The following is a 21,374-nucleotide window of genomic DNA, read 5'->3' on the forward strand; positions in this document are numbered from 1 at the left end:
GCCACAGGAGAGGCCGCAAAGGCGCAACCCGGTCTAAGGCCCCGGCAGCCGCACTATTCCATGCGGCCACCAGGTCCTCCATCCGGGAACGGGTCAGGGCTACAGGAAGTGGCCCAAGCTCCGTCTGGAACCTATCCGGTTCCATCAGGCGCCTGGGGCGGAACCATCTAGGTCTGTTTCCGCCTCCCCGCGGTGAGGGGTAGCTCCAGGGAAGTCAAGCCGGAGAGATGAGTGATCTGACCATGACAGGGGCATAATAACTAGGTCCCCTATTCCCAGATCACTCATCCACTGGCCAGAGACGAAAACAAGGTCCAGCATGCGACCCCCCTCGTGTGTGGGGCCCTGAATTATTTGAGTCAGGTCCATGGCTGTCATGGGTTGGTACAAGTGACCGGGCGTGTCCAACAGCCACGGTCCCCCAACCGACTACAAGATTTTCGTCTGTCCTCGCACCCACCCCTCCCTACGACCGCTGGTATAGAAAGGCCCTCTGCTGGAATATCATTTTCCCTCCCCTCCCCCACTCCGCTCACTCCCCTCTCGACCACACCTGTTCGCCTGGCGCTAATCACACTCCTGGCCTGATTGGCCCTCCCCCCCACCCTAGAACCCCCTAAAACAGTTAAAAGACATTTAATTAAAAAACCCCTAATTCTCCGCTTCCTCCACCTCTCTGGGTTAATGAACCCGTCATCAAGGTGGGCCCTAGAAAGGGCAGAGGGCCATACCTGCGAGAGGGGGGACTCTCGCAGCAGTAGCAGGTCTGACCTCAAATAAGTAATGATCTTATGACTGCAACAGGGCCAAGCTCGTTAGTGGGTGCTGTCGGTGTTGTCCTAAGTTAGCAAGCCAGGGTTCCATACGAAGGAGGGTAAGCAGGTGTCAGTAATCCACATCCTAGATGGAAAGGATGGTAAACCGGTCATCTGGTCTATAGATGGGGGCTGGGAAGCAGTTCGTAATGGGCGGTAAGGGGCAGAAAGCCCAAAGATAGAATAGGTGAGTGAGCGGGGGAGGCAGATTAACAGTGAAACGGCAGGGTAAAGATGCCACGATAGGGTAAGGATGCCAAAAACCTCAGGCGCAGACCTCCAGCGTCTCGTCCCCATGGCCCACCTCCGCCACGAGTGGCTCTCCGTCTGCTCGGCAACCCACGATCGTTTCTCCAGGCCCGAGCGCCGCTCCGGCCGGCCTACGATCTTCCAGCTGGTCTCCTATTGGCCTCCGGCGCCTCGGGCCTCGCTCCACCATCTCGCGGCCCTCGTATGGCCCTCGCCAGGCTTCCCACTGAGTTGAAGCTCCCAGCGGCCGGAAATTCGGCATTCGGCGTCTTGCGTCGCCACCGCTGTCGCCGTTGCCACTCAGGTCGCCGGGTCGGGTGCCGTCGCCGCGCGGGTCTCTTGGGTCGCCGCCACTGCACCTTTCTCTGCACATTTCTCCGCCACTCCGCCGCTCAGGCCACGTCATCCCTCTGCCGCTCGGGCCTTTGCTTCCGGCTCCCGTCCCAAATCGCCATGTCTAAGCTGGTGGACTTTGACAACAGAGCCAGGGAATTCAAGTCGGGGGATTTGGTTTATGCTTGGAACTATGGGGGCAACCCTAAATGGCTACCTGGTCACATCTTTGAAATAACAGGACCCTGTTCTTACAGGGTCAGCCTAGAGAACGGGCAAGTCTGGCACCGATACATCAATCAGCTACAGAGGTGCCAGTTCACCTCGGGCAGTGCACTGACCACTGACCGACCACTAGGCCTCATGGAACTTCCGCTGCTACCACCCGACCATCTGCCATTGTACAACAAGCCGTCTACATTCCTGGCCACCACAGCGCAAGACTTACCTTGTGTTAAAGACCGTCAGCTCAGGCCGTCCTCTGCCACCCACAGTTTCATACAACCGCCTGAAACTCCTCCAGAGCTGCGCAGACTCCTCTTGTAAGACATTCCCAAACTCAGACAATCTGGATGATTGTGCAGATGCCCAGCATACTTGCAAGAGTACGCATGCGCCATCTGAGAGGGGAAGAGCCCAGTATTTTGTGGGTACTCAGCAGCAAGGACTGAGGCGAAACAGTGTTGCTCAAAACAACCCCTTTATTGGGATAACAAAATAGCCAGTACTTAAAGTAACAGTAAGCAAAATGGCAACAAGAGAAACAAACCCTGTCTGACAGCTCTTTATATGGCAGCAGCTGTCAGGCGGTGACCAATGAGCAAACTGCGATCTCCCGCTCTGGCTGCCACCGTGCAGCCAATCAGCAGCGACCCGTACGTGGCCACATCTGCGAAATAGCAGACACAACAAAATGCCTAACTTTACCCTGCTGGATATCACACGTGCACACATACAAATAAAAGTGAAACAATTATCTACCTCCACCCCCGCATCTAGGCCACCTTGAGCAGTGGCACTTGGTTGAGATCCGGCCTTGACTTAGTCCTAAGGCCACCAATGCCACTCAAAGCAGCCACTTCTCATTGTTCCTCAAGATTTACTGAATGCTGCTTCCCTTCAGATGGTGTTCTCTTTCTAATGATAGGCCCCTGTGGTCTGCCTAAGACTGCTCCAGTTTACACAAGGTGTTCATACTCGAAGCAGCTGTAGAGAATGTTCTTCTACTGTAGCCTCTAAACACCAGACAAAAGCACATCCCATTCTTGGGCAATTTTTGGATGCTCCAAAGGCTGCCAGCTTCCAGGGAATCGGGAGGCCATGCTGAGCATACTTCATTCTTATGCAGCCTCCACAGCTTCCAAAAATCAAGTGAAAATGGGGCTTGCTTTTGAGAATAAATGTCATCAGGTGTTGGTCAACCATGGTATGTCTTTCAAAGCATCATGGCATGACATCTTTGACATGCATGTCATGGATTTGCCATTTTTGACCTAAAATATTATTTAAATCTCAAGAAAGAAAGAAAGAAAGAAAGAAAGAAAGAAAGAAAGAAAGAAAGAAAGAAAGAAAGAAAGAAAGAAAGAAAGAAAGAAAGAAAGAAAGATAGCTAACTACTGTATTCAGTAGCTTCAAGAAATTGAATGAAAGGGCAGAGTAAAATGTTTGGAAGCCCTTCATATGATCACTTAATCCCTAACCCTTTGAAGTTGACCTTGAAATTATAGCTGGTCCAGAATGCAGCTCTGTGTGTGCGTGTGCGCATGCATGCATGCACATGTGTGCCATGAAGGGCATGCCACAATATGCCCAAAAGCTGTACTGCTTGAATTCCAAATGCAATTCAAGGAGTCAGTTATTACCTATAAAGTCTTTTATGGCATAAGGCCTGGTTATCTGAGGGACCATTTGTCTCTGATTGTTTATGTTCATTTAGTATGATCATGTAAAGTGGGTGCACTCCAATTCCTCTCAATTAAATACAGGTAATCCCCAACTTACAACTATTTGTTTAGTGACCATTCAAAATTACAACAGTATTGAAAAAAGAGTTACAAATGATGATTTGACTTGTGTTCACACTTATGCCCAAAGGTTGCACTGCCTGGGGTCATATAATCATCATTTGTAACTTTCTCAGCCAACTTCCAATAAGCAAAGTCAATGGGAGAAGCCAGATTCCCCTAATGACCTCATGATTCACTGAACAACTGCAGTGATTCACTTAATAACTGTGGCAAAAATGATTCTAAAATGATGCAAAACTAATTTAACAATTGTCTTGCTTAGCAATGAAAATTTTAGGCTCAGTTGTGGTCATAAGTCAAGGACTGACTGATCTTGGGTCCTAAGGAAAGCACATTCTGTCAGGGTATCTGCCGTCTGGAAGAGCATCCTACCTCCCCCCACCCCAGATCAGTTGTGGGTTCCTAACTGATTTACTACCGGTTCGCTGAGAGGGCGTTTTGCTTCTATCACCAGAGGAACTGAGTTAGCAGGCATCTATGAATCACCACAGTCCCTTGTCAGTACCGCTGTTTGTGGTGCCTGAGCTGGCATGTCCTTAGCCAGGATTATCTCTGGCGGAGTCCATTCTAGCTGACAGCAGATGGAGGTTCTGAGACAGCAACGCAGTTGATTGATGTGGCAGTGCCACAACCTGCCCTCTTCGAGTGCAACCCTGTAAGAATGCGACCCTGTGACATCCACTACCCAGGCAGGAATCCAGGAAGAACCCCCAGCATAGTTGTGGCCATAGAAAAGGTCACCTACTGAAAATGACCGGAACTGACTGGTCGAGTCTGCAGGGACCTCTGAGGAATAGTCTGTGTGCAGCTGGTCCAAGTTGGTCCGCAGGTGGCAACCCATTAGGAGTTCGGCTGGACTCCACTTGGTGGTGGAGCTTGGTGTGACATGCTGGACCAGGGGGTGCTCGGCTATCCATGTTTGCCAGGCCCCCAGGCCCATCCTTGCCAGTGTTTTCTTTGCTGATTGGATCATCTGCTCAGCTTGCCCGTTGCTAGCAGGATGGAATGGTGCAATCAGGGCATGACGAATGCTGTGACCCACCAGGAACAGCTCAAACTGGCTTGATGTGAACTGTGGCCTGTTATCCGAAACAAGGACATCTGGCAGTCCATGGGTTGCAAGCAGCTTTTTAAGGGCCTTGAACAGAGCATCTGAGGTGGTTGATGTCATGAGTACCTCCTCAAGCCATTTTGAGTGGGCATCCACAACCACCATAAAAATCTGTCCATGGAAAGGTCCCGCAAAGTCAATATGCATCCTCGACCAAGATGTCTTGGGTGCTTCCCACTCGCATCCTGGAGCGGGGGTGGGGGGCTGGCCTTGACTCTTGGCAAGGCTGACAAAATGCAAACCAATGAGCAGTGGCCATGTGTAAATTAGGCCACCAGACATAACTGCAGGCGATGCCTTCATCCGCATGATGCCTGGGTGACCTACATGAAGAGCTGCAAAACCTGGCCACCGCAACCTCTAGGACATCACTACATGACTCCCCCAGAGTAGGTATCCCATTGAGCGGACAGCTCATGTTGCTGGGTGTGGAAGGGAAGGAACTCTGCACTGACTAGCCCCTTTGGCCACCCACTCCACATCCAGTTGAGCACTTGGCCGATGGCTTGGTCCTTGGCGGAATGTGCAGCAATCTGCGATGCTGCAATGGGACCGGACGGCAGGTCTTCAATTAGTAAGACAGATAATGCTGGAGCCGGATCCTCCACAACAGTCAAGAGTGGGCATCGTCTGAGGGCATCGGCATGGCTGATGCAGGAGGCAGTAGCTGTATGCAGCTAGGAACACAGTCCGGCACACCATGCGAGGGGACAAAACTTGTGGTGTTTGGCAGTCCCTGACGAGCAGACCCAGCAGCTTGTGATCGGTCACAATGTCAAATGGTTTACCGTAGAGGTATTAATGGAAGCATTTGATTCCTGCAACCACAGCCAAAGTTTCCTTGCCCAGCTGGCTATAGTTTCATTCAGCCAATGACAAAATCCGTGAGGAGAAAGCAATCAGGGCCTCTCTTCCATCCGGGAATTGGTGGTTAAAACGGTACTGATGCCAAATGGAGAGGCGTTGCAGGTGAGAACCAAGGGAAGGTTCTTGTTGTACTGCATCAGGGCACTGTTTGAAGATAGTAGCTCCTTGACAGCTGAGAAGGCAGCAGCTTCTTTTTGGCTCCAGGATCAAGACATCTTCTTGTTGAGCAAGCGATGGAGAGGTTCATCTATGAAAGTTTTGTGTGGCAAGAAGATGCTGTAGAAGTTTAGGAGTCCCAAGAACGCCTGGAGTTTGGTTTTGTTCTTGGGTGTGGGAGCTTCCTGGATGGCTTGGAACTTTGCCTGTGTAGGGTGTAACCCAGAGGCATTGATAAGGTAGCCAAGGAACTCTACCTGTGGAACAGCCACTCTGGGACTACTCTCTATGGTTGTGGGGTGGTGGCGGCAGCAGCACCCTGGCCCAGCCCTGCAGGGAGAGTTGGGCATGGTGAGGCAGGGAGGCATGCAAACTGGAGGCAGAACAAGTGCTAGCGTAACCTCTCTTTCCAGCTGGGCAGAGCGCCACGCAGCTTAGCGCCTTTGGGATATTACTGTGTCGGTAAGTGGTGCTCTGCCCAGCTGGAAAGGGGTGTTGCCGGGCAGCTGCTCATGAGCCAAGAGACAATGGTAATTGAAGATACCATATCCACCTCCATGGGACAAGGGGACCCCTCAATCAGGACAGTGACATGGACCTTCCTGCAAGAGGAGAGGCTGGCCTGACCAATCTCTGCTTCTATTTGCAGGTGCCTCTGGAGACGGTGAAGCAGTCATCTCCATGACTCTGTTGTCTTTTCTGCATTCTTTTGGAGTGAGTTTCTGGGCTTTCAGTGGTAGCTATCAGTTGGTTTGCGTGACAGACCCTGGCCAAATGTTTTTTCTTTTCACATATTTGACAGATGGCATTCTTGAACTTACATGCCATTCACAAGCGATTGCTGCCACAACCAGCACATGCTGGTTGCCTCTTTTCTGTGGCCACATTCCTCCCCTTAGAGGATTTGAGGTGACAGACATCATCGTCCTCATCTGCTGATTCACTGTGGTTGGCATCTTCATGGTGCATCATGACTGGTTTCCGCGATGCTGATAGGCTGTTTGATTTTTGAATCTCAGCCATTGACTGATTTGACAACTCGGCTGCTTGTGCCTTGCCAAGCACCATTTTCAGGGTGAGGTCTGTTTTTGCAAGGAGGTGCTGCTGTAGCAGTGGTGAAATTCAATTTCTTTTATTACCGGTTCTGTGGGCATGGCTTGGTGGGTGTGACAGGGGAAGGATACTGCAAAATCTCCATTCCCACCCCACTCTGAAGGAAGGATATTGCAAAATCTCCATTTCCACCACACTCTGGGGCCAGCCAGAGGTGGTATTTACCTGTTCTCCGAACTACTCAAAATTTCCGCTACCAGTTCTCCAGAACCTGTCAGAACCTGCTGAATTTCACCCTGGGCTGTAGCTTGATGTCCCTCACACCACAAACCATTCTGTCCAAGAGAGCAATATCTAAGTCCTTGAACTCACAATATAGGGCTGCTGTCATGTTCCGGTGTTCACGTTGCATACAAACAGAGATTCAGTTTATTTGGTGAAAAACCTTTATCTCTATCTAACAAACTATGTGATAACCAGCACTAAATGACAATGATACAAAGGTAATCAAATCCAAGTCAGTTCTAACCAAGTTAACACCATCACCCATATATATACCATTACCCCACCCAGCTCCACCTGTCACTATGTTAATTTGTTTGTCAATTGAGCTTATATTCTGAGTTATACTGTAGAAATGTTTTTTCTTTTCTGATAATGATTTACTGCGCATGTCTTCCTAATACATCACACATTCTTCACACATTCTTGTACTTTCCTTCTGATCTTCCGTTTGCCTACCGAAGGAGGTGGGCAACAATTACTCTTGCCAGAATGTAAGAATTAGATAGTAAGATTTTATTTTTATTTTCATATTAAAGTTTGTTTTCATTAGAACATGTTCTCGGGTTTTTATTTATCGCTTATTCAGAGATATGCTACTTGGAGGGGCTGCGATCCGCACCTCGTTAATTGAAGGTGGAGGGAAAATTTCCTCTCCTTCACACCACACACAACTCCACCCAGATGACACCCACCCACCATGACCAATTACTATGACCCACACCTCCAGCCACACCCCCACTCAGTGTCATTATAGCCTCTTTCTGGTTAGCCATATCTGACAAACAGTTACATCAGAGTAGGCAGTTGCACCCGAGTAGAAGAGTTACATCAGAGGAGGCAGTTGCACCCGAGTAGAAGAGCCACATGCAGCTACAGGCTCAATCAACATCAGAGAGGCAACATCAACGTGGCAGTGTTGCATGGTGGGCATGGTGATGGACAGGGTCCCCCTGGATGGCAGCCTGAGGGCTGATAGCTGCCTGTTGAAGGGTGGCAATGTATTTGTTGATGGATTCACCTTCAGTCTGATTCTGATGATGAAAGGCACGCCGACATGTGATTCACAAAGGTATAGGTTCATAGTGAGTCCATAGCTTGCTCTTCAGCAAGTCCCATAGCGTAGACTGAATGGCCAGTGGAGCGAGGAGAGCCCTGGCCATCTCAAAGATCTTTGGGCTGCAGCAGTTTAGGAAAAGTGCCCTTTTCCTGTTGTCAATGATCTCTGCAAAGTCATTGGCTTCATGGAAGTAGTCGAAACAAGCAAGGTAGGATGTTTCAGAGGCTGGGTTGAATGGAGCAAAAGGCAGTAGTGCAGCCATTTTCCATGAGAAAATGTGTGAGCCCCCAAGCAATCTGGGTTGAGGCATCTATGCTCAATGTAGTGGCAGCAACTGTGGATCAGCTCTGGTGATTCAGCTCTGAGTGGGTCAGCTCGCAGTGATCAGCTCTTTTCAGCCTCAGTTTCCATTTGATCCTATCCTCGTCTGCCAGTGTTATGTTCTGGGTGAAGAATGGAGGCAAGGCCTGAGTGACTGACAACTATATACAATACATAACACCCCTCCCCACCAAGATGAAGCATTGTGGTGATCAAAATAACAATTTTACATATGTAGTCTTTTAGGTAGGCAGGGTGGTGATGTGTCTGTCCCAACCTACGAGGTTCTGCCTCAAGACCATAAGGTCCAGGGCTTTGACTAGACAGAATGGTGGATGCTATTTCAGGTGCAGCTTGTGGCAGCAGCAAGGGGTCGGTCACTGGTGCTTCTATCACCAGAGGAACCGAATCACCAGGCATCTGTGAATCACCACAGTCCCTTGTCGGTATTCTGCCTCTGATATTGAAAGTTATAGAAAGCCATTGTAATGCATAGACACATTTTAGCTTATTCACTTCTCTGAAAACTCCACATCATGATGGTAATCATTATAGAATATGTCTATTTGTAAGAAATGACAAGCATCTGCTAATTTCTGTGTATGAAGCGATAATTAAATAAAATGAAGCAATAATGAAAAACATAAAGATGTCAAGCTAATGTTATTTTTGATCAATTGGCAGTTCTAGTTCATAAACAGCATTAAATATTCTCATAGATTTTGCATTCTGTGGCAGGATCCAGAACAAATCAGTTATTATCTCTTTTGCCTGTATTTCATTATCATTTTATAACCCATGAGTGAGTTGAATTCGGACCATATGTGCAGTAAGACTTCACTAGAGTAGCTGGTGTGAACTTTATATATTTGTGGATAATGCCTGTAATAGGAAAGTTTCTAAATACTGTACCACTTGAATGCCCTTGTAACTCTTGGCTTTCGAGAGATTACACAATCCACTAAGAAAATAAGTAAATGTAAAGTTTCTTTCTTGTCAGTCACATAAGTAAAAAGCACTGCTCCCTTGCACTTGGAAAACAGGTTTATTTTTTCAGTAAATAAAGGATAGGTGAATCTTACAAATAGCCTTTCTAGTTCATTTGTTTTCTGCACAAAATGTAGCCTACAGTGTCAGAGTATGTTCATAGACTGGAATAGACTTGATAACAGGTCAGCCAATGGGGACTGTTTGGAAACTGAAACATAGTATTTGTTTGTATGTGGCCATAAGAGACGTTTGGAGTATGGGTATGGCTTAGACTTGCTGAACTGTAAGAGTTGGTTTGGTTTCTATAACTTTACCTCAGCTTCTGTACAATGTAGGCCTCTGTATCTCTTTACTCTGTAATGACTTACTTCTGTGAATATTGCTTCTGCGTTCCTGGTATTGTATGCTGAACTCTGATTTATGGTATTGTATATAAAGAGGTTTCTGATATATAATTGAATTCTGTTGAAGATCATTTACTTGTGTGCTTGCTGCGTGTGCTGCTACAACAAAAAAAACTCTTGATATACAGGTGACATGTGGAACACCAAGCATTTTATAAAAACTCAGTATATTCAATGCCCCCAGATATCACAACTGCCAGGAAGGATCCACCAGCAGTGTCTCCCACAAGACACTGCTGAGCACCTCCAACACTTTCTGTCCTGACTGACACCATCAGTTCCACTGCTGCCACCAAACAAAGGATCAACATGTCAGCTATTCCTTTGTTGGTCCACAATTATTTTTAATTTATCAGTGTAGCTCTCAGTTGAGGCTTGCAATCATACAGTGGGAAATTTAAATCCCATAGACCATAGTAGAATTTGCTTTCAGAAGGCTGTGTGCCTAAAGGAAAGGTTCCTCGCTCAGTATATTAAGTGAAACTCCACCTAGTGTGGAAGTTAACTAGTCGGAGTTATCTTCTTTTCCCCCTGTGTATATTTCCCCACTCCTAGACACATACAAGCGCACAGAAAAGAGAACAACAAAAAAATGAACAAAGTGGGAACCAGTAAAAGTAGGAAAAGAAAAGAGGATGAAGAGAAATTAAGAACAGATTCAGAGAAGGGGGAAAGAAGAGAATGAAAGGGAATGGTCGTGATGGTGTCAGCAAGGTTACTTTATGCTGCTATTTAAATGAATGAGGGATAGTCACTTGAATAAGAAGAGTTTGTCACTGTCAAAAATGCCTCAAAGCAGGAGAAAAATCTTCTTTAAGAATCTGGTTGCTTGCCCTTGGTTAGTATTTATCAGGAGGCTTCTCTCTCCTTCCAGAACTGTTGCAGCAAGATAGATTTGGTAGATGTTTCCAAGCAGAAATTAAACATACATACATCTGCTGACGATGCTTTAATCTACATTCTGCACAGAGCAAGTAATTTGACTCAATGATCCAAATGGCCCTTTCCAGCCATAAATTCTGTCATAAATATTAATTCATTTGCCTGAGCATTGAATTACATGCATTGCAGTTTGCATAACATATGTTTCTGGTCTCTACTTGTGGCAATAAATATGGCACATTGTACTCTGGGTTAACTCAGCTATCCTGTAAAAGGCTAATTTGAGGATGGATGGATGGATAGATAGATAGATAGATAGATAGATAGATAGATAGATAGATAGATAGATAGATAGATAGATAGATAGATAGACAGACAGACATTCTACCTTAAAGATAAAGAATCAGATCAATTACACTGAAGATTCTCTTGGCTTCATCGCAAGCCTTGATTAGATTGTTCTTTTTTAGCACAATCCAAAGAACATGTGCTGGGAGTACATGTGCATTGTTCTAAATTTACAATATGAGGATTTATTCTACATAGATGTTTTAAAGAGCTACATTCTATATAAGTAATCCTCACCTTACAACAGTTCACTTAGTGACTGTTTAAAGTTAAAATAAACTTTAAAAGTGACTTATGATCATTATTCACTCTTACGACTGTTGCAACATCTCCAGATATCACATGATCAAAATTCCTAGGGTCATGTGATCACCTTCTTGCAACCTTCTGACAAGCAAAGTCAATTGGGAAGTCAGATTCACTTTACAACTGTGTTACTAAATTAACAGCCGCAGTGACTCAATTAACAACTGCGGCAATAAACTTTGTAAAATGGGGCAAAACTCATTTAACAACAGACTTGCTTAGCAACATACATTTTGGGCTCGCTTGTGGCCGTAAGTCAAGGACTACCTGTAAGTGTTCCATAACAGTGAATTTTTTTAAGGCGAGCTTTGGACAGTTGTTTCATTAACAAGCTACTCATTCTCCAGTGCACTGCTTGGAGAATCCAAGCATGGGTTAATTTCTGTCTATCTCCCCACAGACTGAGTTGAGAAAGCTTTCGCCACGCATCCTCTGCTCAACTGAGCTCAGTTTTTCAACTCAGTCTAGCCTAGAGACATGGAAAAGACTTGCTCCGATACTCAGAGTAAACAGAACTTATCCTTGCTTAGATTCTCTTAATTTTTCCTTCTACACAGGAGCAGGCATTGCGAGCAGGAAATTTCTCGATGCCACATGGTGTTTCGGCATCTTTTGGTGAACACAGCTGCTGGTGAGTACGCTGGTCTTCCACAGTCCACCGGCATGACCACCACCACCTGGGGACTCTCTGAGGAGAGGCAGTGAGTGGAGAAGCCCGAGCATTTGTGGCATCTCCTGGATTTCAGTGGTTGCATGTCTCCACCATTTGTTGCTGCTAGTGTGTGAGCTGGTCCCCCCAGTCCACCTGCACGACTGCCACCACCCAGGGGATCAGGGCGGCTCTAGAGTCACTGCCCACTCTGTCGGGTCAAACTCTGAGGATCTCAATGATACTTGTGGCAATGAAGAGCCATTTTGCCGGTTCGCACCATCGTATTCCCTCACAGCAACAGTGAGTGATCTAATCCCCCCACCCTGCTATTCCAATGCAGCCGCCATCACTCTAAAAGTTTTTGCATGGTCCTTGCTAATCAGGGGCCCCATTAGTCTGGAGGGACATTATATTGGATTTCGGATAGCGTGACAATGTGGCGGGCCTTAACGTTCCAGCCCTTATTCAAAATGGCAGAATACACATTGTCGGAGGGCTGCAATCGGGCTGAGCCTTCCCCTAGCCAGCAGCAGAGTATTACTCTGCCTCAGACAGAGATTCCAGAAGACACCAAAGGGCATTAGAAAAGCAATTTGCCAAATCTCAAAGGCAAGAAGAGGCGGATAGGCCACCAAAGGCCTCATTGGGGAAGCTGAATTTTCCCGCCCTTTGCAACCTGAGCTATCTCCTTTCCTCATTGAGGAAAGACAACAGGATTGGTTGCCAGATGGCACCACTGAGCCACTGGCCTTACAGGCAGCCTGCTTCAAGGATGATTTTGCTCCCTTTGCCTGCCTAGCAATAGCAGGTTTGGAGTCAGCTGGCACTGCAAGGGGTTCAGCCCCTGAAGCCACCGTCATCCTATTGCAGCGGGGCTCCACTCGGGAGGATCAGGGCCCTGGGCTATCTCAGGAATTACATAACATCATTTTTGAGGCCATTTCGCAGTTTAAAAACAACATCAACTGGCTGGAATTAAAAGCAGCGCACCTGGCATTTCATCATTTCCAGGAAAGGATAAGCAGCCAACATGTTCTGCTATTAACAGACAATGTGGCCACCAAAGCACATGTAAACCGCTAGGGGGGCACCCGCTCCAGATCCCTGACACATGAGGTGGAGAAATGTGGGCTCTGGGCAGACAGGCACATCCTCTCCATCAGGATAGAACACATATCCAGGGTTGTCAATGTGCAAGGACTACTATAGACCATTTCGAATGGCACCTGCAACCGGACCTTTTGTGTCCGGGAGTTTTTCCACCATCCAATCATGGACTTATTTGCTTGACCAGAGAACTCCCAGCTACTGGCTTTTTTTCCAGATTCAGGACACCAGAAGTGGTCAATGCTTTCCACAGCCCTTGGCCTCAAGGACTCTTGTATGCCTTTCCTCCCCTTCCCCTCATCCTAAGGGTGATCAGGAAGGTGTTAGTGGAGGGGGTGGAGATTCTTCTTGTTGCTCCCCATTGGCCCAGACGTCCTTGGTATGCAGACCTGGTCAGCCTTTCTGTATCACAGCGCTGGAGGATACCCCAGGACAGGATCTCTCTTAGCCAGGGCGTGTTGGTCTATCCGGAGCCTCAGTGGCTCCAGTTCACCATCTGGCACTTGAGAAGGACATCCTGAGGAGGGACAAATTCTCCAGGAAGGTGATACAGACTATCCAGACCTCGAGAAGGCCTTCAACCAACTGGATCTATAATGCGACCTGGGCAGCTTTTTACAAATGGTGCTCCAAGGGACACATCGATCCCACCTCGGTATCGGTTTCACAAATCCTAGACTTTTTATAAGAAGGACTGGACAAGGGGTTGTCTCCAACACCCTCCACAGGCAGGTGGTCTCTCTGTCCATGGTATTGATGTGTGACGATCTGCAATCCCTTACTCAACATTCAAGGGGGTGCAGCTTTCTAAAAGGAGCCCCGAACTTTAAGCCCCTGTGGTACACCGGTACCCTACCTGGGACCTTTCTATAGTATTATAACCCTCACCTCTATGCCATTCAAGCTGTTGAGGACCACCAGCCTTCACTCCTGACCTTTAAGGTCGGTTTTATTGGTCAGTACATCGGCCAGGAGGATTTCTTTCCGTGCATGAGGACCTGCGTATTTTCCATCCAGACAGGGTTATTCTGTGGTTGGATCCATGCTTTATCCCCAAAGTGAACTCCTGGTTTCATAGGGCATGTCAGATCTTCGAAACTGGCAGCAATTTCAGCAGAATGAATTCCTGAAATAGAAAACCCCAATGCCTCATCGAGATCTGGGAACTCGCAATAAATAGTGGCTCGTCTAAGAGCTACCATGAATTGACTGACAGTCTTATTTTCTTTTTGTACACACCGGAGAAATGCGAACTGTCTAGTGAAATGGGACGGTGCCAGTGCGTAATGTCCTTTGAGCTTGGCCAGTAGAACTTCCCAAGGCACAGCATGTACGGAGGCAGGTGCCGCCAATGCCTGGGCCATTGAGAACATCTCTGGTCCACACAGACTTAAAAAATAACCCCTCTTTCTTTCCGTGGTTATTCCTGTCAGATCATGTGCGATGAAGGAAGCAGTCAAAACATTGAATAAAAGCCTCCCAGGACTCCCTCTCGGGCATAAATGCAGCAAAGGGAGGTATGGCCGTCATTTTTGGATCGTTATCAGTTGTTAATTCTGTTAATGAACGTTTACTCTCAGGATCCCACCTTCGTCGCCAGTGGTAAATACTCGCCTGAGGTAACACCAGGAGACTACTGTCTGCTATAACCGTTTATTAACACAACTGACAACGAACAACTAACGAACGTAACTATCAGCTCTTTTATAAGCTAGCTGTCAAACTATTAACCAATAGGGAGCCTGCATTGCTCCCGCCAGACTGCAGTCACACCGGAGCCAATGAACAACGTTTGCCTCTTGATTGGCACCTCTTGCTTGAGACGTCAGGACATAGCACGATGCATAACCTTAAAGTTCAGTTATGCTTTGCATATACATGGAACAATTAACAGTGAACAAGCTGTAGAGCACCATTGTTCCTGTAAATAATTAACAAGGCTAAAGAGGAATAGGGGGACAAAATAGATTCTGCTGGACAGGAGAAATGTCTGAGTATTTAAAAATAGCTAGAGTTTGGAAAGTGATACAATCTTATTGCTTGGAAATAAAGATGTTTCCTTGTAAGTAATTCTTTGCTTAAATTGGGGTTTTCTAAACTTTCCTCTGCTGCCCACTTTCCAAATAGTGACAGCAGAGGACATCATTAAGACAGCAGTTCATACTAAAATATTCTGAAATTTGTCATAATTAGTGGGATTGGGTGGGGTTTTTTTGGAGGGGGATGGTTTTTAGGTTGCCTTGGGATCTTCTTCTGTCGTCACAAAGCCAAGGATATTTTCATAGATCCATTGTTTGATGGATCTGTTTTCATAAAACAGCTAAAAGTGTAGTCTCTCCAGGAGAACCAACATCTACAAAAAATAGAATGGTTCAGGTTTAACTTTATCATATTTGTGGAGCAGGGCAAAATATACAATATCATAAAATGTACAAATAAAAAGACAAGTATTCAAGATGATAAAACACAAAGAAGAGTTTCTTAAAGCAACACACTGACAGAACCCAATATTGGTTATCCCTCAATTTCAAGGCAGGGGAGAAAAACTCGTGTGGAAATTCTGTTTCTAGGCCCATAAACAGCAATTTTCCCATAAAAAGAATTCTTGCTAGGGCAGAATGGGGTGATACATTTACTTTAGCAAACTATGGGAAAACTTCATTACTTCATTACTTCCTTCTGTGTTCCTGTACCTATACCTGTTGGGATTTCTGAAAGTTATAAAACCAATAAATGAAGGGGACCAAGTTGGGGAAGACTTGGTCCATTACTTGTATATACCACAGCTGCCATACTTGATGGGGAGTTGTGGCCGCAAGGCTTTGCATTGTTATTGTCTCTTAGGCAATGTCTCAACTGGTTCATTTGTCATGTTAAACCAAGCTTTATGAACTAAACCTCAGTTACTAGAGCTCTTTTAGTACTCTGATCCAAACTGCAATCAAATTGCATGGGGCGGGGCTGCAGTGGCTCGTGTGGCAAGAACACTGAATCGGTTGATGGAATGAGCTATCATTTTGCGTCAAATTCTGCCATTTAGCAGTTTGAAATCATGCAAATACATGTAGATAAATAGGTACCACCTTGGTGGGAAAAATAACAGCGACACGAAATGACCCCTCCCCCTCTGGCATCTCCTGGTCAACGGTAATGTCACCTGCTAATCCTTTCAACCTGGAAGTGCCTTGGTAGTGCTTCCAACACGAATGCAGTAGTTTCAAACTGCATTATGTTTTTCCTACTTCGTTTCTGCTTTACTGATATTACTACTAAATAAAGCACCATTGATAGATGAAAATTAAGTTCTTTGTGCTGATAACAAAGAGTGATGCCAATCATTCTATTTTTTTAAAAAATAGAACCTTCCCTTAAAATATCAAAACAATGTACAGTAATGATTATAATTAAAAAAATTAAAAATAGAGCAGAAATAGTAAAACAGTGAAAGAAAATGGTAAAACATGCAATTAACGTATAAAATTTTAATAATTAAAACCTTGGCCAAATACAGATTCAAATTCTGACAAAAACAACGCAATGGATCCCTGCCTAGCCATGAGGGAACAGGATTCCTAAGGGAATATCCTAAACTCATGGCTGGAACATGTTGTTCCACAAAATGGAATAACAGATTATCATACTGGAAATTATGCAAAAATTATACCACTATAGGAGCACTAGAAAATCAGGTTCTGGTGGGGCATTAAATCACCTTTGTTTTCTGATGAAAAAGACCCAGTGGGGTAACTGCACTAATCTGTGAGTATTGGGGGGGGGGGTAGTCTTCTCTACTGAATGCAGTGCCCTAAAGCTGTGCAAAGCATTTCAGAAGGATTTTGTGGCAAACTGCAAGGGAAACATCTCTATGAAACATTAAAGCAGTTGTGTACTTTGCAAGTGTGGCAAACTGACCCATTCTGTGCTTGTACAGAATAAACTTGTGCTGTGATCACAAGTGAGGTAAAATGGCTATGCCGAAACAGATGGACAAGGAGTTGGCTGGGGATAGCTTTTGAAACAGCTGCATGAGTCCTGCAAAACACTCACCATTTTAAAGCTTTGAAGAAGTGTTTCATTTACCCAAAACACATTTTACAATGTTCTTCTTTGGAATACTTTGGGCAGATCTAATAGGCACTGTTTGGGAAATGAAGCTGTGAGAGATTAGAGTTACCAGTTTAATCAGGATCAGGTCTCATTCTTGCAAGAAGGTCATAGTCACTAAATCTATACACAAGTCAGGTGTACAATAACAGGAGGACACAATTTGGCTGCTGTAAGTAGTCTATCCAAACCATTAATAGTGTTGATAAAAAGAAATATTTTTGTTTCCAATGGCTAAGTGAATTGCTATTCGGCTTCTTTAGATGGCAATGTTTGCTTTTGCTCTAGGCACAGCTTGCCTATTTCATCTCTGACAGTCAGGGAAACTGAGTATATATAAAATAAAATGTATTGAAGGTGTCCTTCTTAAAACATGTTGTCTAAAAGAATCTAGATGATTAATGGGCCAGACACATAAATATACAGTAGTTAACATTTGAAGCTAACTTCAAATTCAGTTAGAAGTTAAATTTGAGAGGCAAATTTTAAGCCTGGAAGACAGTCACGTTTTACACATTTCAGATTGCCCTTAAATTTTTATTTCTTTTATTATATGTGTGCATGTATTTGTGGATGGCTGGCTGGATAAATGGATGAGAGACTACCTCTCAAAAATAAAAAGTGATATTTCTTATATATGAAATGGGCATCCTAATCAGTATCAGAAATTGTGAAAACAAGCCAGGAAAGGCAACATATTCTCCAAAATACATTTTAAAAGTTCCTCACAAGTATTACTAGTAAGAATTTCTATGTCACAATTAATAGCAAATAATATTAATTAGTATGGAGTACAAAGATATCCATATGGACTTGGAAGAAATAAAAACAGCTTAGCAAAGGTTTGTAAAAAGATGTGAAAAAGGTTTAATTTCCAAGATAAAGCTTCAGCTTTATATACACTGGGAATGGGAAAGATTCTATTTAAGTCAATGGACTTTATTTTTGAGACTATGTTATAGGATGGTGGTAATTGATTTGTTTGTATCCATTATTTTGATCTTAGCAGGTTCTAATTGAATACTAAAACTATTTTTAATTTAAAAAAATATTTTAGGCCATCAGTAAGTATGCAATTTTTTCAAGTTGGCACGCATATTGGAAGAATCTGGAAAACAAGAAAAACAATGTTTTCACAAGTTCATTTAAATAAATAAATAAAATGGTCAAGTTCTATCACTTTCCCTTTCTTTCCCCCAAAATAGAAAAAAAAACCAATAAAATCAGTGTGTTTTTACAAGTCCAAAGACATAAAGCAGAAGAATCCCCCAATACAAGCCATTGTAAATTTATCAGGCCGTTGCTGTGCCTAAAGCAGAGAATTGAAGTCCAGAAAGGATTTTTAAAACCAAGTTAATTTGCAGCCACTTTATACACAAGAGATAAGCAGCTGAAAGCTGATTCTCACTAGTTTTTACAGCTCCTTTTATGAAGTTATTACATCATTAGCTTCTCTGGACATCCCCAGTTCACCAAGTGTGAAGTAATTACCCTGTATCACAGAGATAATGAAAATTGTAAAAAGTAGGGATGAGGCCAAGTATTGTAGACTGTGGCTATTGTGTAGTGGGGCTTTAGCAGGCAAGAAGCAGACCAGCATAGCTACAACAGCATTTATTGACTCAAACTGGAACTGAGGAACAGCAGGCAGTTGCCTGTAATTTATACTCTGGGCCCACAGGTCCTTAACCAATCATAATACATGAAAAAGCCTGCCCAAATATGAACGTTCAAAGTTTCCCTCCAAAACAATTGGAGTTAACATTTAGGGTCATCTAAAGATTAGCTTCATTTTAGCAGGGTTTAATACAACTACATATATTCAATACATAACAGTGGCCATTTATAAACAGTTATTGGGTATGATGCAGGAATTCTTAATTGGATCTGATTGATATATACTGTATTAAGTCCTGATCTTTGTTTTAACAATCAATTTTCTTGGGATTTTATACTCGTTTCCCAGCTCTATTTCTGATGCTGAAAAAGGTTGCTTGGAAAGCACACAATAAAAATAATTTCTAAACAGATCTTGCAAATAAATGAGAGCGTAATTTAAAAAGGCTTACTCTTTCCCAGCAAACATATAAGGCTGTGACTTCAACCAACTTGGATTGGTTAAATTGTTTATATATTTGCAAGTTATCATATAATGCAAGCATGTTTTCCTTATAGAGTTTACAGTTTAAAATTTGCTCCTGGTAAACAGAAAGAGAGAAAAGAGTAGGAAGGCAATATAAATAAGGGAGAGAAGATGTTTTCTATCCATATATTTAGACCTTATTTTGGTCATTTATACTTAAAATATGAAAGCCACTGTGTTGTTGTGGTGATAGTGTTGAATTATGACAACTGTGACTTGGATTCAAGCTCATTTCAGCCATGGAAGGTTACTGGCTAACTTTTCTCTCTCCTTACTTCAAATGGTTGTTGTTATGAACATCCTATGTAAGCTCCCTTGAGCCCCCCCCCCAAAAGGATAGAATTTCAATCTAAATAATAATAATAATTCAGTATTTCTGCCAAGAAGACATGAAAACTAAGGGATCATATCCAGGGACATCTACAGGGATGGTCAGTAATGTCAAAATGCTGGGTGCAACTGGGTGACCAAAACTTCAACTCTTTTTAAAATGCTGCTTATATCATGTACATAAAAAAGGACAGGGCTTTAATTGTCACACCCACCATCTGGACATCCTTGCCAATGGCTCAGATTGGTCCAAAATATTTAGCTACATGATGGTCCTCAATTCGTCCTTCCACAGAGAGAAATTCTCAAGCTTCCTTTGTTTGCTGCAGCAAAATAACTTAATTTAGGTGATGCAGGGTAGATGTCTGAAACAAAGAGCATCTATGAAGCAGAATATCTGTAGCTCAGGGTTGAAATGATGCTCTCTGAACTTGATTGCTTTCTTGCAAATGTTTCATTACCCAAACTAGGAAACATCATCAGTGCATGATGATGTTATCTAGTTTAGGTAATGAAATGTCTGCAAGAAAACAACCAAACTCAAAGAGCAGCAAGGACCCTGGCATTATCCTGCATACCCCACATATCATGTACTGCTTTGAAACATGGACCTTTCCTTAATAGTACGGACAATCCTGCAATCCTGCAAAACTGTACTCTTATAAATAAAGTAATAGTGAGGAGTGAAGGGGAAAATTCCCCAAGACCCAATTTACGGGTGGAGACCATATTACCTTCTTGAGCCAAGTTTATCCGAACACTGCTGAAGACAGATCATAAGGTTCCACCTGTTTAAGGCTGGTGCAAATAACAAATAAACTTTATATAATCATCCTGACTAATAATGATGTTAAAATGCCAAACGTCTTATTTTTGATAACATGGGTTAGATTTTCTGCTTATCGTCAGAATATACAGTTAATAAAGTAGAGGTTGGCACAAGTCTGTTTTTGTGGTTAGTTACTTCCTAATTCCCATTTGAAAATAAAGATGCTGATTTAAGCTAACTTATGAGCTAACACCTGCAAACTCAAAGCAAGTTATAAAGAAGATTTACTCCAGTCCATGGTCCTTCGTAGTTTAGAGGACTTAGTCCCAGAATTTGTTTTACTCCTTCAGGAGTAAATGTGATAGCATGATCAAGAGCCTAAATTCCAAATTCCTTTTTTTGCCTTTCTTTCCAATTTTGGAATAGGGTGTGGTCACTACAAGTAACTCCTTCAATCTTTGTAATTCTGCCATAAATTTACTTTGGCAGTTGGGCTCTTCAACTGCCCAGTTATGGAGCACGACGGATACAAGATCAACTTTCCATGACAAATCACAGTAAAAAGTGGCAGATGGACCACACTGAATGTAGCGGGAATACAATAGGTGGCTCTAAATCCTCTTCTTAAACTCTCCTATTAATCAACTTGCAGGAAAACTGATTGAATTATTTGGTTCCCTGCCATTTCTGAGTGTTTCTAGATTAGCAAACCCAACAGTTTGGTTCCAAACTGGATTGCGAGGAACGTGAAAAGTAGAAAAGAGGAAAAATTGATTTGTAGGGAGGTTTTTTGTGGGGTTCCATCCAGTCTATAGTGCTCAAGGAAAGATTAAAATTGCAGAAAATATACAGCTTATGCCACCCCTCCAGATATTGCACCTAAATAAAATTGAAAAGTCTGTCACTCCGCCCCAGATTAGCATTGTGTTGAATTTCATCAGTGATATTATAGCATGCAAGTATGCATGACCCACACTTCTTGTTAAGTAGGATTGGGATCTGATTATTGTAAAAACATCTGTGTCCTTGGTATGCTCTCAAATTGGTCATACACTTTTGTGGTCA

General features: G+C 43.9%; 1 protein-coding gene across 1 annotated transcript in view; it reads left to right on the plus strand.

Moving 5' to 3' along the window:
- Window positions 1–21,374, plus strand: part of SSTR2 (somatostatin receptor 2) — a 57,139-nt gene that overhangs the window by 11,706 nt on the left and 24,059 nt on the right. Inside the window, exon 2 of the mRNA XM_081939946.1 lies at window positions 11,762–11,835. The gene's annotated coding sequence lies outside the window, so the exon portion shown is untranslated. The remainder of the gene's footprint in view (window positions 1–11,761; window positions 11,836–21,374) is intronic.

This window comes from Natrix helvetica (genome assembly GCF_964273705.1).
Source record: "Natrix helvetica genome assembly, chromosome: 1".
Taxonomy (NCBI): Eukaryota; Metazoa; Chordata; class Lepidosauria; order Squamata; family Natricidae; genus Natrix; species Natrix helvetica.